This window comes from Bombina bombina, chromosome 2 (genome assembly GCF_027579735.1).
Source record: "Bombina bombina isolate aBomBom1 chromosome 2, aBomBom1.pri, whole genome shotgun sequence".
NCBI lineage: Eukaryota > Metazoa > Chordata > Amphibia > Anura > Bombinatoridae > Bombina > Bombina bombina.
In genome coordinates this window covers 969859353-969882791 of record NC_069500.1, presented here as the reverse complement: position 1 = coordinate 969882791, position 23439 = coordinate 969859353, and the positions used below count along the sequence as shown (strand labels likewise).

The 23439-nt window shown below is 38.6% G+C and overlaps 1 protein-coding gene across 1 annotated transcript in view; it reads left to right on the top strand.

The window, feature by feature from the left end:
- The window catches only part of C2H4orf54 (chromosome 2 C4orf54 homolog), a 31122-nt gene extending 20933 nt beyond the window's left edge, over nucleotides 1-10189 (top strand). The window contains exon 2 of the mRNA XM_053703478.1: nucleotides 4364-10189. The gene's annotated coding sequence lies outside the window, so the exon portion shown is untranslated. The remainder of the gene's footprint in view (nucleotides 1-4363) is intronic.
- Nucleotides 10190-23439: the final 13250 nt, after the last annotated feature.

Below are 23439 nucleotides of genomic sequence, written 5' to 3'. Positions count from 1 at the left end.
ATTGGTACCGCAAGCTTGCAGTAGCAATTAATCAGCCACTTGTAATGGCTGGTTATTTATCACGTCCATTTGCGGCGTGCGTTAATTTAGTGCTCCACGTATAATCTAGCCCTTAATGTTTAATAACCATTTAAATATTTAGTGTATTAGTCAGATGTTTGCACTATTTATATGGTGAAATTGTTAACTTTGTTTCCCCTGCGGGTACCTGGAGCATTTCAATGCTCTTTCATTATTTCTTATTCTGGTGCAGTTAAGGTAAACATTCAATGTATCACAGAAATCAGTTCTACCCTCAAGCATTCCTAATAGGCCAGATTGTAGTTTCCTATCTGGGCTGGTTAGCTGTACAACTCACTGTGACTGACACTCCTGTATTCATGTAAGGAAATCCTTAGAATCTGGTCAATCTGTGACTGACACACCTGTACTCATGTAAGGAAATCCTTAGAATCCGCCCAATCTGTGACTGACACTCCTGTACTCATGTAAGGAAATCCTTAGAATCTGGCCAATCTGTGACTGACACTCCTGTACTCATGTAAGGAAATCCTTAGAATCCGGCCAGTCTGTGACCGACACGCCTGTACTTATGTAAGGAAATCCTTAGAATCTGGCCATTCTGTGACTAACACGCCTGTACTCATGTAGAAAAATCCTTAGAATCTGGCCAATCTGTGACCGACACGCCTGTACTCATGTAAGGTAATCCTTAGAATCTGGCCAATCTGTGACCGACACGCCTGTACTCATGTAAGGTAATCCTTAGAATCTGGCCATTCTGTGACTGACATGCCTGTACTCATGTAAGGAAATCCTTAGAATCTGGCCAATCTGTGACTGACACGCCTGTACTCATGTAAGGAAATCCTTAGAATCTGGCCAATCTGTGACTGACACTTCTGTACTCATGTAAGGGATATCCTTAGAATGTGGCCAATCTGTGACCGACACTCCTGTACTCATGTAAGGTAATCCTTAGAATCTGGCCAATCTGTGACCGACCCTCATGTACTCATGTAGGGTAATTCTTAAAATCTGGCCATTCTGTGACTGACACGCCTGTACTCATGTTAGGAAATCCTTAGAATCTGGCCATTCTGTGACTGACACGCCTGTACTCATGTACGGAAATCCTTAGAATGTGGCCAATCTGTGACTGACACGCCTGTACTCATGTAAGGTAATCCTTAGAATGTGGCCAATCTGTGACCGACCCTCATGTACTCATGTAAGGAAATCCTTAGAATCTGGCCATTCTTTGACTAACACGCCTGTACTCATGCAGAAAAATCCTTAGAATCTGGCCAATCTGTGACCGACACGCCTGTACTCATGTAAGGTAATCCTTAGAATCTGGCCAATCTGTGACCGACACGCCTGTACTCATGTAAGGTAATCCTTAGAATCTGGCCAATCTGTGACCGACCCTCATGTACTCATGTAGGGTAATTCTTAGAATCTGGCCATTCTGTGACTGACACGCCTGTACTCATGTTAGGAAATCCTTAGAATCTGGCCATTCTGTGACTGACACGCCTGTACTCATGTACGGAAATCCTTAGAATGTGGCCAATCTGTGACTGACACGCCTGTGCTCATGTACGGAAATCCTTAGAATGTGGCCAATCTGTGACCGACACTCCTGTACTCATGTAAGGTAATCCTTAGAATGTGAGAAACAAAAACAGGAGAAAATGACAGCGCTACACTGAATCAGGTGGGGCACCCGTAGAACTTCCCCTTTAAAAAAAAGTAAAAATGGGGTGTATCTAATATCTGTTTCTCAGAAGACACACAACCACTCCCCTATAGTATAAACATATGGGACATAAATACAATCACCGACGTACACAACAGATATGTGAAAATACAACAGTCCCAAAATAAAACAGTCCCAAAAACCGTAGCTGGTTTAAGTCACACAAAAAGCATATAGACTGATTGTAGCAGGATTGGTGTGTTAACTTAGCTGAACCAGATGGAGGCAAAGTTTGTTCAGTAAATGTGCATACACGGCAAATCCGACGTGGTAATGTCCAGTTGGTCTGATGGAATATATGCTGAAGTGTGCAATTTTCTGTGTGTGTCATTTACCTGAATAAACGCTGCTGTGATTCGTGGATGCGCTGTTTTCTTCTTGTCAATCCTTAGAATGTGGCCAATCTGTGACCGACCCTCATGTACTCATGTAAGGAAATCCTTAGAATCTGGCCATTCTTTGACTAACACGCCTGTACTCATGCAGAAAAATCCTTAGAATCTGGCCAATCTGTGACCGACACGCCTGTACTCATGTAAGGTAATCCTTAGAATCTGGCCATTCTGTGACTGACACGCCTGTACTCATGTAAGGAAATCCTTAGAATCTGGCCAATCTGTGACTGATACGCCTGTACTCATGAAAGGAAATCCTTAGAATCTGGCCAATCTGTGACTGACACTTCTGTACTCATGTCAGGATATCCTTAGAATGTGGCCAATCTGTGACCGACACTCCTGTACTCATGTAAGGTAATCCTTAGAATCTGGCCAATCTGTGACCGACCCTCATGTACTCATGTAGGGTAAGTCTTAGAATCTGGCCATTCTGTGACTGACACGCCTGTACTCATGTAAGGAAATCCTTAGAATCTGGCCAATCTGTGACTGACACGCCTGTACTCATGTACGGAAATCCTTAGAATGTGGCCAATCTGTGACCGACACTCCTGTACTCATGTAAGGTAATCCTTCGAATGTGGGCAATCTGTGACCGACCCTCATGTACTCATGTAAGGAAATCCTTAGAATCTGGCCAATCTGTGACAGACACTCCTGTACTCATGTAAGGTAATCCTTAGAATCTGGCCAATCTGTGACCGACACTCCTGTACTCATGTAAGGTAATCCTTAGAATCTGGCCAATCTGTGACCGACCCTCATGTACTCATGTGAGGAAATCCTTTAAATCTGGCCAATCTGTGACTGAGACGCCTGTACTCATGTATGGAAATCCTTAGAATCTGCCAAATAATATGTATAGTAAAGTGAAAAAAGAGTCACAGAGACAGGATTTTTCACTGTGGCCCAATATCTGGTACAAGGGAAATATGCCATGATGAAATGTGCCAGGTAAAGTGTTCATACCTAGGTATGCCACAATGAAATGAGCCTGTTAACCTGCACATGTAATGAAGTTACATTCAGACACGTATTTCCATGAACATTACTTCCCTCATCATATGTTGTTCTTCTAATGTAAGTGGCATAATATTATGTGTATTATGTAGTATGTGCGTGTGTTTTCTCTTTAAGTTGCAGTTAGGGCAAACATGTATGCCTCTTGGGATTCTTGCTACAAAGAGATTGAGAGACACTGTTCCACTTAGACTCATTTAATCAAATGAAGTAGAATTACATAATTAACAAGTGCATAATAAAAAGACATTGCAGTAATACTTAGGGGCTATATAGAGATTGAGAGACACTGTTCCACTGAGACTCATTTAATCAAATGCAGTAGAATTACATAATTAACAAGTGCATAATAAAAAGAGAATTCAGTAACACTTAGGGGCCGATTTATCAAGCCTCGTATGCATCACTATGCATCTGTTTCTGCGTGAGCCTTCAGGCTCGTCGGAAACAGGAGTTAAGAAGCATGGGTCTTAAGATCGCTGCTCCTTAACTCCTCCGCCATCTCTGAGGGGGCGAACAGCAATCAGCCCAATTGAATATGATCGGGTTGATTGACACCCCATGCTAGTGGCCGATTGGCCGCGAATGTTCAGGGGGCGGCATTGCACAAGCATTTCACAAGAAATGCTTGTGCAATGATAAATGCTGACATCGTATGCTGTCAGCATTTATCGATGTGTGGTGGAAATGATCCGCTACAGCAGATCCTGCCTGTCCGCATATTGTTAAATCGGCCCCTTACTCTGAATTTCAAATAAGCAGTAGATTTTTTCTTGGCAAATTTATTTTTTCTCCAATTTTCCGGCCCCCTGTATCATGTGACAGTCATCAGTCAATCAAGGACTAGTATACGTATACAATGTGCACATGCTCATTAGGAGCTGGTGCCTCAGAAAGTGTGCATATAAAAAGACTGTGTAAAATTGAATAATAAAGTAAATTGGAACGTGTCTTAAAACTATATCTAAAACATGAAAGTTTATTTTGAATTTGGTGTCCTTTTAAAGATTGTTTGTTCAGTAAGTGTAGTTCCTGTTTAACTTGAAGCCCTGGGGTTAATACATTATAATAAAGTTTATATTAAGAATATCCTTGCTAAAATTACATTTTCTAAAATGTAAATGATTGTTTTCGACTTTTATCCTTTAGGTAGTAATAAACTCTCTCTATATTTATCACACAGTGAGTATCTCTGCCTGGTTGCCAATAGCACCAAGTTCCATGTGTAGCTCAAGAGGATGTGGAACTCAGATATGGGTTTGGAGTCCTACTTACAGATGTCCTGTACCAGCATTGTGGACAGAAGAAGCCAATGAATTGTGACTATCGAAGCGTCTGTGGAGCAAACTGTATTGACAAAGAATGGATTTCGTGAGTTTGTTCAAGAAGAATACTTTTCAAAAATTTCCTTTAAAAGACTGGGGACGACCTCTCACACAAATGAGCAGTAATCCAACTTCAGCTGCTCATGAAATATATGTTGGATTCTTTATTATTGTAGGAGGAATGTCTACATATCTACATTATTAATTCTTTGAAAGTAGTTATGCTTCTGCTGCGTTAATGTGTTTTTAATGCTTAAAGCATTTCTTTTTGACAACAGTCCAGGTTTGATATAATTTAACAAATGTGTTATTGTCACTTGTGACATTACGCTTTGATTTTCCTAGGACTGATTTAAACTTTTAATGCTTCAGCCTAATTGTGTCACATGAAATAGAGGCTAATTAGATGCATTGTACTAAGTGATACATTTTATAGGTGCTTTTCATAAGTATACTAGGAATTTTGGGAACTTCCTAATGAGAATATTATTGCCACTTCAGATGTTGCACCGATATTCTAATGTTCTCCTGAATATCCTTTAATATAATTACAATTGGTTATTTGCCTTACTATAAGAGGTGCATTTATTTAGTAGTATTTTGCTTAACCTGAGCACTTTTTTTTATCATGAAATAGTGTGCGTGCTAGAAGATATGAACTATGGTTTTTGTGTCTCTTGATAGATGAGCAAAAAAACCACGTCCGGCTTAATATTGGATTTACAGGTACACATGACAACCTTGAATGTATTATTATTATTTTTTTAAATATTGGACTTGTAATAATAGGTAAAGAAATGTGTGTGTGTGTGTGTGTGTGTGTGAGGGTATTTTATTGTTGTTGTTTTTTAACAAACAGTGCCTTGTTTTTCTGCGGCTAATGTTCAGGGTAAATATAGATCTGGCACTTTGTTATTAACGTAAGCACTTTTAAGTATACACACTGGAAGGGAAATCTAAATCCATACGTAAAACCAGTACAGTGCACAAAAGGTTAAATAGAGTTCTATTTTTGTGTAAAGGAAGGAAAAAAGTCTATAAGTATATTTTTAATGCCAAAGAGCTTTTTCTTCAATTAGAAAAACTTTGTCAAGCTATGTGCTATTTAATTGAGTTTATCTACTAATGTGTGAGTAGAATTTAGCATATATGGTAGAACATTCTTTTTTCTTTATCAAATTGTTTAAAGTGATATTTTACCCTGGCCAATCTACAGCATAGATTTAGCAAGTTATACAGAATCACGGGCCATCTAATATATTTGTTAGCAGTCACTCATTTGCAAACCATGTCTTTTGTTTTTTTAACTTCCCTTTTATAAGTTAATTTTTTGGTATTTTTCTGTTTTATTCTTTCATAAACACATTCTTATCTATCTATCTATCTATCTATCTATCTATCTATCTATCTATCTATCTATCTATCTATCTATCTATCTATCTATCTATCTATCTATCTATCTATCTATCTATCTATCTATCTATCTATCTATCTATCTATCTATCTATCTATCCATCTATCTATCTATCTATCTATCTATCTATCTGTCTGTCTGTCTGTCTGTCTGTCTGTCTATCATCTCTTTCTCTCTCCCCCTCTCTCTCCCCCCACTCTATCTATGATCAATTTATTAATTTTCCTAAATCATTTATGCCTCTCAGATAAAGTTCCTAATTTTTCTGTACTTTCTCTGTTCTTCGTGTGTTTTTTTTTCCCTTAAATCCCTCTTTCATTTTCTCTCTATTTTAGCTTTAAGAACAGGAGGAATATTTTATACCACAATAAAAGTGTACGTTAAATTTTGAACATTAAACCATCTCTTCAAAAGTTTGACTATGACTAATAAAGCTCTGGTAGAAAATATAATTAAAACAGCAGATTTACATGAAATCTATTTCTTACTGAAAATTACAGCATTAATTGTTTTATTTAAGCTGCTAGCGGGTAATACTAAGGTTTTAATATTTCTAAAAGGTTTGTAAGAGCTATCATCTGTGTTAATAGAAGATTATATTTGTATTTACCTGACCACAAGTAATTGCTCTGTTTATGTTTACAAAGAGTTTAGGCAGATCTCTCAGGTGTTTAAAGGGACCCAAAACACTAAATACATTTCATGCCCCTCTAATCATGGGTGCTGTCGTTATGGAACCTAACTTATACTGAAGGGGGGTTGCTACACCTGGGCAACGCATCAGTATGAAATAATTTCAATACTATGTAAATAAAATATATTTAGTGTTTAATGTCCTTTTAATACCATGCTTTAAAGGGTCGCTGATACAACCAAAAGCCAGTGTACAATTAGCATCATCTAACAAATTGGTAGATTATATAAAACGTGAAAAATTAAGGCTAGCTATAGAGTCACCACCATATTTAATTTAATGTACAAAGATATAGAAAATATTGGTAAACTCTTTTTTTTGTTGTTGTTGTAACTGGAGTGTAATCTAGCCCAAACCTTGTTTTGGAAATATGTTAAAATCCTTTCATTTTATTTTGCTGTCTATAGAGCACCAAAGTGTTGTTATCAGCTCAATAGACAATGTTGAAAGGATACTGTAATCCCAAAATAATCTATTTTTTAGAACGTGTGTGAAGGGCACTTGTATTATTCAAGCAGGTGAATCAGATTCAAATCCTTCTAAAGGGCAGTCACTTTATTATGCCACAAGCAAACACCCATAAACCCTACAGAAAAAGGATTATTGCAAATGTATCTGTCATGGTTTACAAATGCAAATAAATTGCAGTGGTTAAAGGGACATGAAACCCATTTTTTTCCCCCATGATTCAGATAGAGAATACAATTTAAAAAAAGTTCCCAATTTACTTCTATTATCAAATTTGCATCATTCTCATGTTATTCCTTGTTGAAGAGATATCTAGATAGGTAGCATGCACATGTCTGGACCTCTACATAACAGGAAATAGTGCTGCCATCTAGTGCTCTTGCTAATGTATTACATTGTTGCAAAACTGCTGTCATATAGTACTGCAGGCAGGTAAACACTCCTGAGCTAATCTTATTGCTTTTCGACAAAGGATAACAATAAAACGAAGACAATTTGATAATAGAAGTAAATTAGAAAGTTGTTTAAAATTGTATGTTCTATCTGATTCATGAAAGAAAAAACTTGAGTTTTATGTCACTTTAAACAGGAATCACCACAATGCCTACTAAATGTATGGCTAGTTAACAGGTTAAATGTGGGATTCATAACTTACACTTTGTATGGTACGCAATGGAGCATAAATTAACAAAGAAAGTTTGGTAGATTTTGTAGAATAATAAAACCAGAAAAGGGACGTGCAGTTACTTCACGAGCAAAAAAGTTGTTTAGCGTGCTACTTGTAATCTGGCCCTATATGTTTAAATGTTTCAGATAGAGCATATAATTTTAAACAGTGTTACTATTCATTCCAAGTATTATTGACCTTTAAGTGTTAGATCAAAGTTAATGCAACACTTCCATGTCCCTTTGACTCTCTTTGATAAGTATCCTCCAGTATCTATAATACATTAGTCTCATACTTTAAAATTCTAATTATTTTTAATTATTTATCAGCCTTATTAATAATAATGAAAATATTTAAAAGTTAGATGTTGCTACAAGATTGGTGCTACTAAATGCTGTTACAATAGCAAAGATAAAAGACATTAATAATAAAAACAAGTGATGCCTCAATTACTAAATAGGTGCTAACGGCTGGCTCAAGATATTGTGCTGCCTGGATCTGAGAATGTAATGGCACCCCCAGTACCAGTAGTAACATTACTGATTAGCAAATCAACCTTCTAGCCTAGCCACTGACCTTGCTAAGCCTGCCTACCTGCATGCAACCAATGCTTAATTGCGCAATAAGTGACAAGGAAGTTAGGGAAGAGATGCACTTGTCCCACTTTGAATGTTGCTCCTTACTGATTCTGTGTCTTTGTGCATGATGAGGTTATGCAGCTGGGAGCCTGCGACCTCCCCCACAGAGACACGGATAGGACTGGACTGGATCTGACTTGTCAAGTGCTGCCTGGGTCCATTGAACCCACTTGGTCCCATGGTTGAGCTGGCCCTGTAGGTGCTTTAACAAGACAGCGGAAATATTCAAAACTGAAAAAAGGAGTAATATTCAAAAATAAGTTATATTACATGCCGTTCAATGTTTTTTTATGTTATTGTGTATCCATCCTTTAAATGAAAGGGATAATTTTATGTATGGTACCCATTATCAGGCTAGTTTAAATATATATATATTTATCTATAGATATTTTATATATAGATATCTAAATTTCTGGACTAACACGGCTACTCCAATCAACGTATATATATATATATATATATATATATATATATATATATATATATATTGTATATATATTGTATAAATACATACTTTGCATTTTACTATGGAAGCTGCTAGCACACTGCAATGAAAAAAGTTCCAAGATTATTTTTGTTTGTTTTGTTATATGTCACATTTAAAAGGGTGCTACTTATTACTAAAAATTACACAAAATAAATTATCTTAATGATTGGAATGGCTTCACATTTAAGTCCACAGGAAAATCTGGATGAACGACTTTGCACGGCACAAAACACCATAGGGCCCACAATTTTTCTTATTCTGAGGAACCATTTCAGACATATTACTGAAGCAGACACAGCCAGCCATTGTCATTTTGTTAGCAGCACTCATGTTCATTATCTTATCTTGTCTGCTCTGCTGAGGCCAAATAGAAACAGATATGTAGCAGGGTTATGCTTGTCTGTAGTATGCACTTACAATTCTCACAATTACAAAACCCACACTTTTCAGAGTCAAATTAAGTGAGACAACATATTGCAAACTTTTTTTTTTTTACTACACAAAATGAAATATTTTATAGTATAGTCTCAAACAGTTTCATGTTCATTTTAGCTTTTAGAAAGAGTTGGTCTTATCATAACTTTTAAACAAGTGTTTTTTTAAGCTATGTGAAACTTTCCTATAAAGAAGATACACTAATTATTGATCCTAAGGGATATATTTATATATAAATACAGGTGTTTGGTTTTGCAACTGAGTGACTTTGAAATGAATAAAAATAAAAAAACTCAGAAAAACTATATATGGCTTTAGCACACTACTCTAAAATAAAAGGTAATGTTTGGTTTAATTTAGGTAAAATTATCAATATGAATTTTTAAAAAAATATATATATTTGAGAAGTGTTTTTATAAAAATGTTAATATAATGCTGTTTAGTAACAATATTCCCCATGAACAAGGTAAATTATGGAGAACTTTTATCTAAGGTTACGCAATATGTTTCCATTGTAACACATTTGAGAAAGACAGTCAGGCTTATTATTGTAGAGTTTTTGAAAACACGGCAGGTTAAGAGTAGGATTGTGAAAGTTATATATAATTTTGGATCGATTTTTATTTGTTAAAGTTTTCATGCAAGACAGGTGGCTGTTGGTAAGAATTTATTGAGATGATTAATGATGTCTTTTATAAACACAAATAAATAAAGGTGCCAGAAGACTATTGTGTTAACCGTGGAAAATATTAGCCAGTAACAATGATATACAATGCGTTAAATCTTTGAAAAAGAATGTTTTTATGAAGAAATAAAATGTATATTATTTGAAATTGTTATAAGTGAAAATTTGTTTTTAATAAAAGTCTTGAAAAATTAAACTGACTGTTGTATGAATTTGACTTTTTTTTTAATTTTAATGCTAATAGTAAAATACCTCTTGGCTTAGATACTAACACATAAAGCTTAAAGGGACAGTCTAGTCAAAAATAAAGTTTCATGATTCAGATAGGGCATGTAACTTTAAAGGGCCATTATGCACTCAAAAAATATTGGCTAATTAAATAAAGCATTAAAAGAAAATAAAGTTTTAAATTAACATGTATTATCAATTTTACTGCTTAAGGTCCTAAAAATGATGTTAAAGTTTAAAGTCCTCTGACTTCATGAGAATACGTTTGTAGTACCCAGTAGCTGCAGAACAAGGCTTTTTTCCACAGTCCCTAACTTGTGTTTAGAAAGCCCTCCTGCTGGAGCGGTCTCTGTAATGTGCTTTGTGTGCAGTAATATGTTGAAAGGCAGAAACTATGTAGATATACACAGAACTTTCCAATTTACTTTTATCATCAATTTTGCTTTGTTATCTTGGTATTCTTAGTTGAAAGCTAAACCTAGGAGGCTCATATGCAAATGTCTTAGCCTTTGAAGGCCGCCTCTTATCTGAATGCACTTTGACATTTTTCACAACTAGAGGGCGTTAGTTCATGTGTGCCAAATAGATAACACTGTGCACATGCCCGTGGAGTTACCTAGGAGTCAGCACTGAATGGCTAAAATGCAAGTCTGTCAAAAGAAATGAAATAAGGGGGCAGTCTGCAGAGGCTTAGGTACAAAGCAATCACAGAGGTAAAAAGTGTATTTCTATAACAGTGTTGGTTATGCAAAACTGGGGAATAGGTAATAAAGGGATTATCTATCTTTTAAACAATAAAAAGTCTCGTGTAGACTGTCACTTTAATGTCAAATGTAAAGTTGCCTTTCCCAAAGAACTCTTAACAAAGACAAATCTCTCGTTACCTATTTATTATTGATGCATAAAGATTTGAGATGTTGCTTCTAACTGTAGGAAACCAGCTCTGTTATAACCTATTGTATTTATTTGCACCATTAAAAAAATTATATATATATATATATATATATATATATATAGAGAGAGAGAGAGAGAGAGAGATTAAACTGTAAGGGATATCGGAAAGTGCTATAGCATTTTAAATCCTTTAGAACCCCTCATTTTCAAATCTAACAACAGCACTGAATTTGTCAGACTCTTATTGTCATGTTCAGTTCTCTGAATGTTTGCTTGCTTTATAATACCATAAAGGGCTCGGTTTATAAAGTCTTCTTTTCCCTTACAACTGCAGGTTCTCACAAGGGAAGCTGCAGTCAGGATTTATCAGGCAGTGCTTCCTACCCTCTTCACCTCTTAGGTGGAGAATTTCAATCTCATTTGTCTTGTCTGACCGGGGAGATTGAGAGCTCCTGCATCAATATCTATATCTTTTATTAGAAGTATTTTTGCTAATACATATATATTACAAAAATGCTTCTATTCAAAACTGAAATGCATCCATGTGGATTTCAGTTTTGACTGGAATGTCCCTTTAAATCAAAAGAAACATAAAAAGAAACAGCAAACAACTTACTTGCTTTCTTGAAAAATGAGCACTTAGAAATTCTCAGTGTAGCCCCTGCCTGTAGGGAGACAAGGGAGTTGCCATTATAGAACTGAAATTCACAGTGTAGCCCCTGTCTGTAGGGTGACAAGAAAGCTGCCATTATAGAACTGAAATTCACAGTGTAGCCCCTGTCTGTAGGGTGACAAGAAAGCTGCCATTATAGAACTGAAATTCTCAGTGTAGCCCCTGTCTGTAGGGTGACAAGAAAGCTGTCATTATAGAACTGAAATTCTCAGTATAGCCCCTGCCTGTAGGGAGACAAGAAAGCTGTCATTATAGAACTGAAATTCTCAGTGTAGCCCCTGTCTGTAGGGTGACAAGAAAGCTGTCATTATAGAACTGAAATTCTCAGTGTAGCCCCTGTCTGTAGGGTGATAAGAAAGCTGCCATTATAGAAGTGAAATTCTCAGTGTAGCCCCTGCCTGTAGGGAGACAAGAAAGCTGTCATTATAGAACTGAAATTCTCAGTGTAGCCCCTGTCTGTAGGGTGACAAGAAAGCTGTCATTATAGAACTGAAATTCTCAGTGTAGCCCCTGTCTGTAGGGTGATAAGAAAGCTGCCATTATAGAACTGAAATTCTCAGCTGGCTTCCTGTCACATGATTTTTGCAGCAAAAGTCCACTACTGAGCATGGGCAAGAAACTGACTGCAGCTACCACTTCAAAGGGAAAGCTCATCCTTTCCCCTCCTGTATAGACCACAGTCCCTTGTGGGCTCTGACAGGAAGTACTGGACCCTGCACAAATTAAGTTTAAAAATAAATAAACAGTAAATTTCCTTTTAAAATGGTGAATAATACATATTGCTTAGTACTTTTTATTACAACAATAACACATACTGGTTTATCCCTTTAATGTCACTCTACAATGAGATTTTTAGGAAATTTTGAAGTAACATTTGTTACATAGTTATTTTCCAGTGAGCTTTTTACTGATATGCTGGATAACTTTCAAGTGATTTAGCATATGAGTAACATACCCCTTTAAGTAGATTATGAGCAAGCCCTACATTTGTTTCACTGTGGGTTCTTTGATACAGTCTCTATTTCTAAGAGCTTGTGTTAAACAGTTCTAATGTAATGCAGGATACATGCTACCTTAGCCAATATATTACCTATATTATCTATCACTATAATATTTGTTTATCATTCACTTAATGGAACATTCAACTCAAAAGGCAACTCAAAACTGTCTGTGCTTTGTAAAAATATGTAAATAATAATCATCTTTGCTTTACCTTTTTACATTTATTGTTCCTGTAATTAACTGTGACAACTGTGGCATTTTCACTCCCTCTGAGAAGATGGAGTGCATCCTATAGAGTTCAGCATATTGACCCAACAACATGCTATAAAGTGATTGTTTGATCATTGCATGAGCTTTCTGATAACTCTGAATTGGCAAAAGAGGTAAGATAAAACAAAAGAAAGATTTTTTAAGGGGTATATCTCTATACAGACAATTATGCAAATTTGCTATCAAAATGACCATTTTAAATGTTTGTAAAACATGTATTAGCTAGGGAAATATTTTGTAATAAAGTGTGTAATTGATAGTCATACTGCATAAAATGATCAATATTCCTTGAAGTTTAACCATCTACACCAAGGTCATCTCTTATTCATATTTATGATTTATGTTGAAGAATAAAGAATTCAGCAAATATGTTTAATCCCCTAAACATGAAAAACTCTCTTTACTATCCCAAGCCAGCAAAACCCATTATATATAATAAAATGTGCAAGGAATGCATTGAAATCAAGTCACTATAGGATAGACAACTCTGTTCTTGTTTACACAAATATGGGCTTCCACTGCACACATTTATTTTTGGACTGTGATACCCGTATTTGGCATGGCCCTGCGAAACTGAACACCACTTTATACTAGATGGAAGGTTTCATGTGTTGCGGAAAGATTAGTTCCAATGGTTTAGCATTTCTTAAAAATAATAAAAGGGAAAAAAACTTAAGTTTTTAAATTTATATAAAATTCAATTCCCATAGACCACAATGTAAATGCACATTTTTTAGGGCTTTTTTTTTCTTACACCCCACTCCCACCAACTTTAGCCACAAAATACTGCCTAGTGCTACTACACTGTAGTTTGGGGGCATTTCGGGCACATTTATAAAAAGAATCAGAGATCTGATCTCTGGTAAATATTATAAGCGTTAACTGCTACCGTGAGCTTGCAGTTGCAATAACCAGCCACTTGAATGGCTGTATATTTATTGCGCGCCCGCAAACGGGCATATTTGCCCTTTTGCAAGTGCGCAATAAATTATCGCTACACTTGTAGTCTAGCCTTTACCAAGCACACTTTAATTGACAGGAACCTTGGCATGCAGAAGAAATAACACACTTAGCAGTATCATTTGAGGAGGTGACCAGTAGTGGGCTTATAAATACAGAAAAAAACATAAAAATTTACCACTCAACTAGGCTTAGAACTGAAGCTGGAAATATTTCCTTGCTTAGCCCCTCCTTACTCCCAGGGTACAAACTCTTTCTGCACACTATGCCTTTCACAAAGGTAAAATTTCCTGTAGCATATCAGTCTGACCCTGCCAAATGATAGTCCAGCACCGAAATACCAGGCAAATCTCCTTTGAACAAGGGAAAACAAACAAACTCCAGACGTACGTTTCGGCTTCTATGGGCCTCGTCAGTGAGGTGCAGTTGCATCCCTCTAAGGCATGTGTGCAAGGAGGCCACGTCAGGTTACCCCTTTTTCTCTTAGGGTAACCTAAAAGCATTTGCATAAATACAGAAAAAAACATAGAGATGCACTCAACTAGGCTTAGAAATGAAGTTGGAAATATTTCCTTGCTTAGTCGCACCTTACTCCCAGGGTACAAACTCTTTCTGCACACTATGCCTTTCACAAAGGTAAAATCTCCTGTAGCATATTAGTCTGACTCATCAACCTTGATACACTCAGTAGTGGGCGTATCAAGGTTGATGTTGGAAATCCAGACAATACACTATGATGTTAATGCAACATTGAGGTGTTTTGGGGGAACCAGTATGAATTCAAAACATGCACATCACTTCTTGTGCTAAAACATTAGTCCCATTATCTTGTTTTGTTTACTCCTCCACAAAACATTTTCCATCATGATGTGCTATCAAGTCATTTTTTTAAACAACACAAAGGATTTTTGTATACAAAAAAGGCAAACAACTCATAAGTAGCCCATATGTTCTCATTTTATTAACCTGATTGTAAAAGTGAAAGAAATCAAGACAGCAATAGCGGGAAATAATTTAATTTTTTCTTCCACAAAAAAATAGAGAGTTGCTGCATCCTGTGTAGAACTGTGTAGGCCAATGATCAAGATAAAGAGGCACCTGCCAAGGTACAACTTCACAACTAAAATAATGATTCAAGGCCTGGGAAATCGATTAGGATGCTAAGATAAATAAATACATTATGATCATTGAAATAACAATAACTTTCTACCCCTTTAAGGAAAAGCTGTAAACTAAAACTAGTACAACCGTATTAGCTATACACTTCCTACTAATGCTCACTAGTTTTTAGGACAACTACCTGTGCTGACTATTAGGTGTGTTGGCAGCAAGGGATATAAATCTGCATTCCTAAAAGAAAACTTTGACCTGAAGAGGAACTGAACTTGCATTAAAAACACATTTTGAATTGCTGCTCATAAATGAAACAAAATAAAATAATGACTAAAATGGTTCTTTAAAATATAACAAAATCTTTGAAGAAAATACAAAACATAATTTATGCTTACCTGATAAACTAATTTCATTCTTGGGGGCTGATTTATCAAGAATGGAGCTTGATGCCCCTGTTTCTGCGCGAGCCTTCAAAACATATGAAGCAGCGGTCTAAAGATCGCTACTAATGAACTTGTCCGCCTGCTCTGAGGCCACGGACAGAAATCAATACAATCCTATACGATCAGGCTGATTGACACCCCCTGCTAGCGGTCGCGAATCTGCAGGGGGCGGCATTGCACCAATAGTTCACAAGAACTGCTGCTGCAATGATAAATGCAGACACCGTATGCTGTCGTCATTTATCGATGTGCAGCGGACATGATACGCTACATAGTATCATGTCCGCTTGCAATATGATAAATCTACCCCATGGTGTCCATGATCCATTACTCCTGGGAATTACTCTTGCCTACCACTAGGAGGAGGCAAAGATTCTCAAACTCTACAAACTATTTAAAACCCCTCCCAACTTACTGGCAACTCAGTGTGATGTATAGCCAAGCCAAAGAGGTAGGAAAAGAATCAAGAACAAAAAAAGAATAAAGGCAGTGAAAAAGATGTGCGTGAGAAAAAAATACCAGAAAAAAACAGGGTAGGGTCTTGTGAAATCTCACCACCATGAAAGAAACTTATCAGGAAAGCATAAATTATGTTTTCTTTCATACAGGTGGTGTCCACAATACATTACTCTTGGGAACTTATACCAAAGCAATGGAGTCCACGAGTAATGAAACATAAAGGGTGGGATTTAAGAAACATATTTTTCACTAAAAAAAAATCCACAACCCTAATAAAACTCAAAAAGGGCAAACATTTAATATTATAATAATTCTGAGACAACTACCTAAAGGTAGTTGGACAAATGAAGCCTCATTCCTAAAACGACCAAGAAATGGCAATCAATCTAATAGAAAGAGCAGTAATCCATTAAGGTGGAGGCTAACCTGCCTCCAAAAAAAGGTTTAGAGATTTGAGACCAAAAATCTCAAATGCAAAGGAAGATACTAAAAAAAAAGGGCAACATGACATATGAACTAGATTTGCACACCAAAAACTTGGAGCAAATAAAAAAATAAAAAAAAAAAGTCAGTGGTGGGAAAAACTTAAAGGGATAGTAAAGTCCAAATTAAACTTTCATGATTTAGATAGGGCATGTAAATTTAAACAAATTTATAATTTACTTTTATCATCAAATTTGCTTTGTTCTCTTGGTATTTTTAGTTGAAAGCTAAGTCTAGGTTGGCTCATATGCTAATTTCTTAGCCATGGAAGACTGCCTCTTATCTGAATGCATTTGTTAGTTTCTCACAGCTAGAGGGCATTAGTTTATTTGTTTCATATAAATAACATTGTGCTCATACACCTGGAGTTATTTAAGAGTTAGCACTAATTGCCTGAAATGCAAGTCTGTCAAAAGATCTGAGATAAGAAGGCAGTCTGCAGAAGCTTAGATACAAGGTAATTTCTTTCATGTAATTGGCAAGAGTCCATGAGCTAGTGATGTATGGGATATACAATCCTACCAGGAGGGGCAAAGTTTCCCAAACCTCAAAATGCCTATAAATACACCCCTCACCACACCCACAATTCAGTTTTACAAACTTTGCATCCTATGGAGGTGGTGAAGTAAGTTTGTGCTTGATTTCTACGTTGATATGCGCTTCTCAGCATTTTGAAGCCCGATTCCTCTCAGAGTACAGTGAATGTCTGTCAGGGTTTTTTCTCTGCTTTGTTTGCCATGCGCTGCTGGCAGACATTTTACTCACCTCTCTTGCTGACTCTGGTGCATAGTGTGTGATGCTGTTCATTTTTTGTATGCCCTTTTATGGCCAGACTGGTGTACATCATCAATGTGAGACAGGTTGCAGTCTCAGAATTGTGATGTAATCACTTATTATTTAAAGGGCCTCTGTTCAGTATGCTTGCGTTGTCTCAGACCTGTTTGTGAGAGTTCCTGTGTATTACCTGGCTGTCTGACGTCCCTCCTGGTTCCTGATCCCTGGCTTGTTACTGACTCTGCTGTTCTCCTTGTTCCTGATTCCGGCTCGTCTGACTACTTGCTTTGGCTTCTGACTCGGCTCGTCTGACTATTCGCTTTGGCTCCTGACTCGGTTCGTCTGACTACCAGCTCTGGTTTTGACTCCTGGCTTATTATTTGTCTTGTGGACTTTTTAATTATTTTTTGCTATTAATAAAGGTGTGATTATTTTTGCACTTCTCATCACAGTCTGAATCCTGGCACCCTGACATTACGCAAGGGCCATGAAACCTGATGGTGCTAATAATCCACCTTTACCTACCATCATTTCCAGGATGGGTGAACAGGATCACCACTTGGATCAATTTGCATTAGCCCTGCAAATACTGCTGACTTGCACTGCACATTTGGACCAAAGTGTTCCACAAGTTATGGCTGCTCCTGTTTCCGCTGCTGCACCTAGTCCTACTAGGAGCATGTCCGGTTCTGCAACTCTACCTCAGCGATATGGAGGTGATCCTATTAAGTGCAGAGGGTTTTTGAACCAGGTGGCCATTTACTTTGAGATGTTACCTCAGGCGTTTTTCTCTGACAGAGCTAAGGTGGGATTTCTCATCTCGTTACTCTCTGACACAGCTCTTGCCTGGGCTAATCCCTTGTGGGAGACTAATAAACCTTTGATTTCAAATTACCCTAAATTTGTGGCCTCCTTTCAAAGGGTATTTGATGTTCCAGCTCGCTCCTCCTCTGCTGCTAAATGACTCATGTCCATTCAGCAAGGTACGAGATCTGTTGCTTGCCGCAGCGGTAGGTTGGAGCAAAGGAGCCCTTGTTGCCGCCTTCTTTCATGGGCTCTCTGATGCGATTAAAGACTAAGAGGATCTCAAGAGGATACCAGATACCAGAGGATCTCAAGGCTTTGGTGTCTTTTTTGATCCTAATTGACAACAGACTCAGAGAGAGGTCCTCTTTCAAGGAGCGTTTGCGGAAGCCTCCTGTTCCGTTGCCTCCTACGTGTTCATTCCCACCCATGCCTCCCTCTCCTACCATTCCTCCTGGTCCCGAGTCACCAGGTACTGCTGAGCCGATGCAGTTAGGATTCACACATCTCTCCGCAGCGGAGAGGGCCTTTAGGAGGAGGGAGGGGCTCTGCCTCTATTGTGGGTTACAGGGCCACCTTTTGAAGTATTGTCCTACACGGCTGGAAAAACGCTCACACCTAAGGTCCTATCGGGGGCAGACCTTGGGTGGTTTATCCTCGTCCCCGGAACTGCTAAAGGAGAAACCTTTGGTCACTGTTGTGCTTTCCTGGGTGGACTCCTCCATAGTCACCCAGGCTCTTGTTGATTCTGGTGCTGCGGGCTATTTCATTGACAGTGCTTTTGCATCAAAGCACTCCATTCCTGTTTTGCCTCGGTCCGTTCCGCTTGCTATTGAGGCCATTGATGGCAGGCGCCTTCAGCCTGCACTCATTACTCACGAGACCGCTCCGTTATCCATGACTGTTGGGGCTCTCCGTTTTGAAACCCTACAGTTCCAGGTGATAAATTCTCTGCATTTTCCAGTTGCTCTGGGTTATCCGTGGCTTCAAAAGCACAATCCCAGTCTCGACTGGCGCAGGTCCGAAATTTTGTTGTGGTCTCCACAATGTATTTCCACTTGTCTTCGGAAACCAGTTAAAGTCTTGTGCACTTCTTCGTGCACTACGGTCTTTCTAAACTTGATTTGAGAGGAGTGTACAATCTTGTTAGGATCAAGGAGGGCCATGAATGGAAAACAGCATTTAACACCAGGAGCAGGCATTATGAGTATCTTGTAATGCCCTTTGGCCTATGTAATGCTCCAGGAATTTATTAATGATGTCCTACGAGATATGTTGCAACAGTGTGTTGTGGTGTATTTAGACAACATCCTCATACACTCACCCACGCTTGAGGCTCATCATTCTGATGTTACACGGGTTCTTCAGAGACTACGTGAGAACGGCCTGTTTTGTAAACTCGAGAAATGTGAGTTCCATCAGACTCAAGCAACCTTCCTAGGTTATGTTATCTCCGTTGCAGGGTTCTCCATGGATCCTGACAAGTTGTCTGCAGTTCTGCAATGGCCTTGCCTAGTTGGTCTTCGGTCTATTCAACGTTTTTTTGGGTTTGCAAATTACTATAGAAAGTTTATTAAAAACTTTTCTTCCTTGGTCAAACCTATCACAGACATGACCCATAAAGAGAATGATCCACTCCATTGGTCACTAAGGTCTTTGATAGATTTAAAGGGACATAATACTCATATGCTAAATCACTTGAAACTGATGCAGTATAAATGTAAAATGCTGACAGGAAAATATCACCTGAGCATCTCTATGTAAAAAAGGAAGATATTTTACCTCACAATCTCCTCAGCTCAGCAGAGTACTTCACCTGCTCCCAGCTGCAGGTAAAAATAAAAACAAAATGAAGAAATGAACAGCAGCCAATCAGCATCAGCAGTGCTGAGGTCATGAACTCTTACTGTGATCTCATGAGATTTCACTTAACTCTCATGAGATTTCATAGTAAGCTTCCTTTACCTGATTGGTGAAATAATATGAGAGTTCACGAGGCTCATCCCCTAAGCTGTCCTAGGACAGACACACTAAAATGCTGATTAGAAATCCTTTACAATGGTAGGTGGCTACTGAGGAACTTTTGAGGTAAAATATCTTTCTTTTTTACATAGAGATGTTCAGGAGATATTTTCTAGTCAGCTTTTTACAGCTATGCTGCATCATTTTCAAGTGTTTAAACATTTGGGTATTATGGCCCTTTAAGACTGCCTTTGCTGCTGCTCCAGTTCTGGCTCATCCTAACCCTGCCCTGCCTTTCGTTCTTGAGGTTGATGCGTCTGAGACTGGAGTAGGTGCCCTCTTGTCTCAACATCCTACGCCTGACGGTTCCTTGCATCCGTGCGGTTTCTTCTCTAAGAAATTGTCTCCAGCGAAGTGCAATTATGAAATTGGCACAGGGAATTACTGGCCATAATTTTGGCACTCAAGGAATGGAGGCATCTTCTCGAGGGTACTAGCGTACCAGTGCTCATTCTTACTGATCACAAGAATTTAACTTATCTATCTGAAGCAAAACGTTTGTCGCTCCGACAGGCCAGATGGGCGCTATTTTTGTCTCGGTTTAATTATGTGGTCTCCTACCTGCCTGATAGTAAGAATGTTAGGGCTGATGCCCTCTCTCGACAATTTTCGCCTCTGTCCAAGGAGGAGTCTGTACCTACTCCAGTTATACCTCCTGACCATATTTTGGCTATCATACATACTAATTTGACTTCTCCCTTGGGGGAGGAGATCCTGGCTGCACAAACCAATGCACCTCCTGAGAAACCTAGTGGTAAGTGTTTTGTTCATGAGAATCTTCGAACTAAGCTTTTGCAAACTTACCACTATCCTAAAGCCGAAGGTCACCCAGGCAAGAACCAAATGATTTGCTCTGTCATTCAACAATTCTGGTGGCCAGGTCTTCGTTCTGATGTTGCTGTGTATGTTGCCTCCTGCTCAGTTTGTGCACAGAATAAGACTCCTCAACATCGTCCTGTGGGTCTTCTTCAACCTATTGCTAATGGTGAGCATCCTTGGACACATCTTTCCATAGACTTCATTGTCAAGCTCCCTGTTTTAAATGGTAATACTGTTATCCTTATGGTGGTTGACCGTTTTTCTAAAATGTCACATTGCATTCCCTTGAAGAAGCTGCCTACCACTCAGGAGTTTGCTTCAATTTATGCCCGGGAGGTCTTCTGTTTACATGGGTTACCCCAGGAGATACTGTCGGACCGGGGTAGCCACTTTGTTTCCAGATTTTGGTGTTCCTTTTGTGCTCAAATGGGGATCCAGCTTTCCTTCTCCTCGGCATAGCATCCTCAATCCAATGGGGCTGCAGAATGGTCTAATCAAGCTCTGGAACAGTTTCTCCGTAGCTATGTCTCAGATCACCACAATAATTGATCTGAACTGTTACCTTGGGCAGAGTTTGCTTGTAATAGTGCTATTAATGCTTCCTCCAAGTTATCCCCGTTCATGGTGAATTATGGGTTTAAACCATCCTTTTTGCCCGATTCATTAATGTCTCAGGGCATTCCGGCTTTTGAGGAGCATCTCCGGTAACTCTGTTCCATGTGGGTGCATATTCAGGATTGCCTTCATCGTTCTATGCAGTACCAAATGTTCCAGGCTGATCGTAGGCATCTGCCCGCGCCTTCCTACCAGGTTGGTGACAGGGTTTGGTGTCCTCCCGCAACTTGAACCTTCGTGTGCCTTCCAATAAACTGGCTCCCCGTTACATTGGTCCTTTTCAAATACTCCGATAGGTCAATCCTGTGGCCTACGCTCTTGACCTTCCTCCTGCAATGCGCATCTCCAATGTTTTTCATGTCTCCCTCTTGAAAACATTGGTTTGTAATCGGTTTACCACTGTGTTGCCTCGTCGCCATCCTATCTTTGTTGACAACCATGAAGAATATGAGGTCAGTAGCATTATTGACTCTCGTATGTCCAGGGGCTTTGTACAGTATTTGGTTCACTGGAGGGCTTACGGTCCGGAGGAGCGTTCATGGGTTCCCTCCTCTGATGTTCATGCTCCACTGTGTCTTCCATGCCCGTTTCCCCAATAAGCTTTTTGTCCTCACGCGGGGGAGGGGTAGTTGAGGGGAGGGTACTGTCAGGGTTTTTTCCCTGCTTTGTTTGCCATGTGCTGCTGGCAGCCATTTTACTCACCTCTCTTGCTGACCCTGGTGCATAGTGTGTGATGCTGCTCATTTCCTCTATGAAATTTTATGGCCAGACTGGTGTACATCATCCATGTGAGACAGGTTGCAGTCTCAGAATTGTGATGTCATCACTTATTATTTAAAGGGCCTCTATTCAGTATGCTTTGCCCTTGCGTTGTCTCAGACCTGTTTGTGAGAGTTCCTGTGTATTACCTGGCTGTCTGACATCCCTCCTGGTTCCTGAACCCTGGCTTGTTCCTGACTCTGCTATTCTCCTTGTTCCTGATTCCGGCTCCTCTGACTACTCGCTTTGGCTCCTGACTCGGCTCGTCTGACTATTCGCTTTGGCTCCTGACTCGGCTCGTCTGACTACCAGCTCTGGTTTTGACTCCTGGCTTGTTATTTGTCTTGTGGACTTTTTAATAATTTTTTGCTATTAATAAAGGTGTGATAATTTTTGCACTTCTCTTCTCAGTCTGATTCCTGGCACCCTGACAATGTCAGAGGGATGTGAAGGGAGTATCACCTATTGAATTCTATGGTTTTCCTCACGGGAAATCTTTTTCATAGATTCTCTGTTATCGGTCATAGAGATTCATCTCCTACCTACCTTTCAGATCGACGATATACTCTCATATTCCATTACCTCTACTGATAACCGTTTCAATACTGGTTTGGCTATCTGCTATATGTGGATGGGTGTCTCTCGAAAAGTATGTTTTCAATACTTAAGACACTAAGCTATGGTTTGGTGCTTTATGTATTAATATAAAGTTCTAAATATATGTTTTGTACTTATATTTTCCATTATGTATATTTTCTTTTGCAGACTATCAGTTTCATATTTGGGAAAAAACATATTTAGGAAAATATTTTTCTTACCTGGGGTATAGTCTTTTTTCAAATTGACTGCTTTTTCATTACATTCTCGCAGGCAAAATTAGGCTTGCGAGGTCGCAAAATGCTGATGTTTATTGCGTCATTTTTGGCGCAAGATTTTTTTGGCGCAAAGGTTTGTCCGGTGACGCAAATTCATCATTAGTTGACGCCAAGTTTCTGCGTCTGTAATGACGCGAGTATGCCATTTCCAGCTGTTGTTAGTGCCAAAAAATTTCATTTTGCGTTGTGCGTCATACTTGGCACCAAATAATTTCATTATTTACAACCCCATTATGCCTCTTGCTTTTTCTAT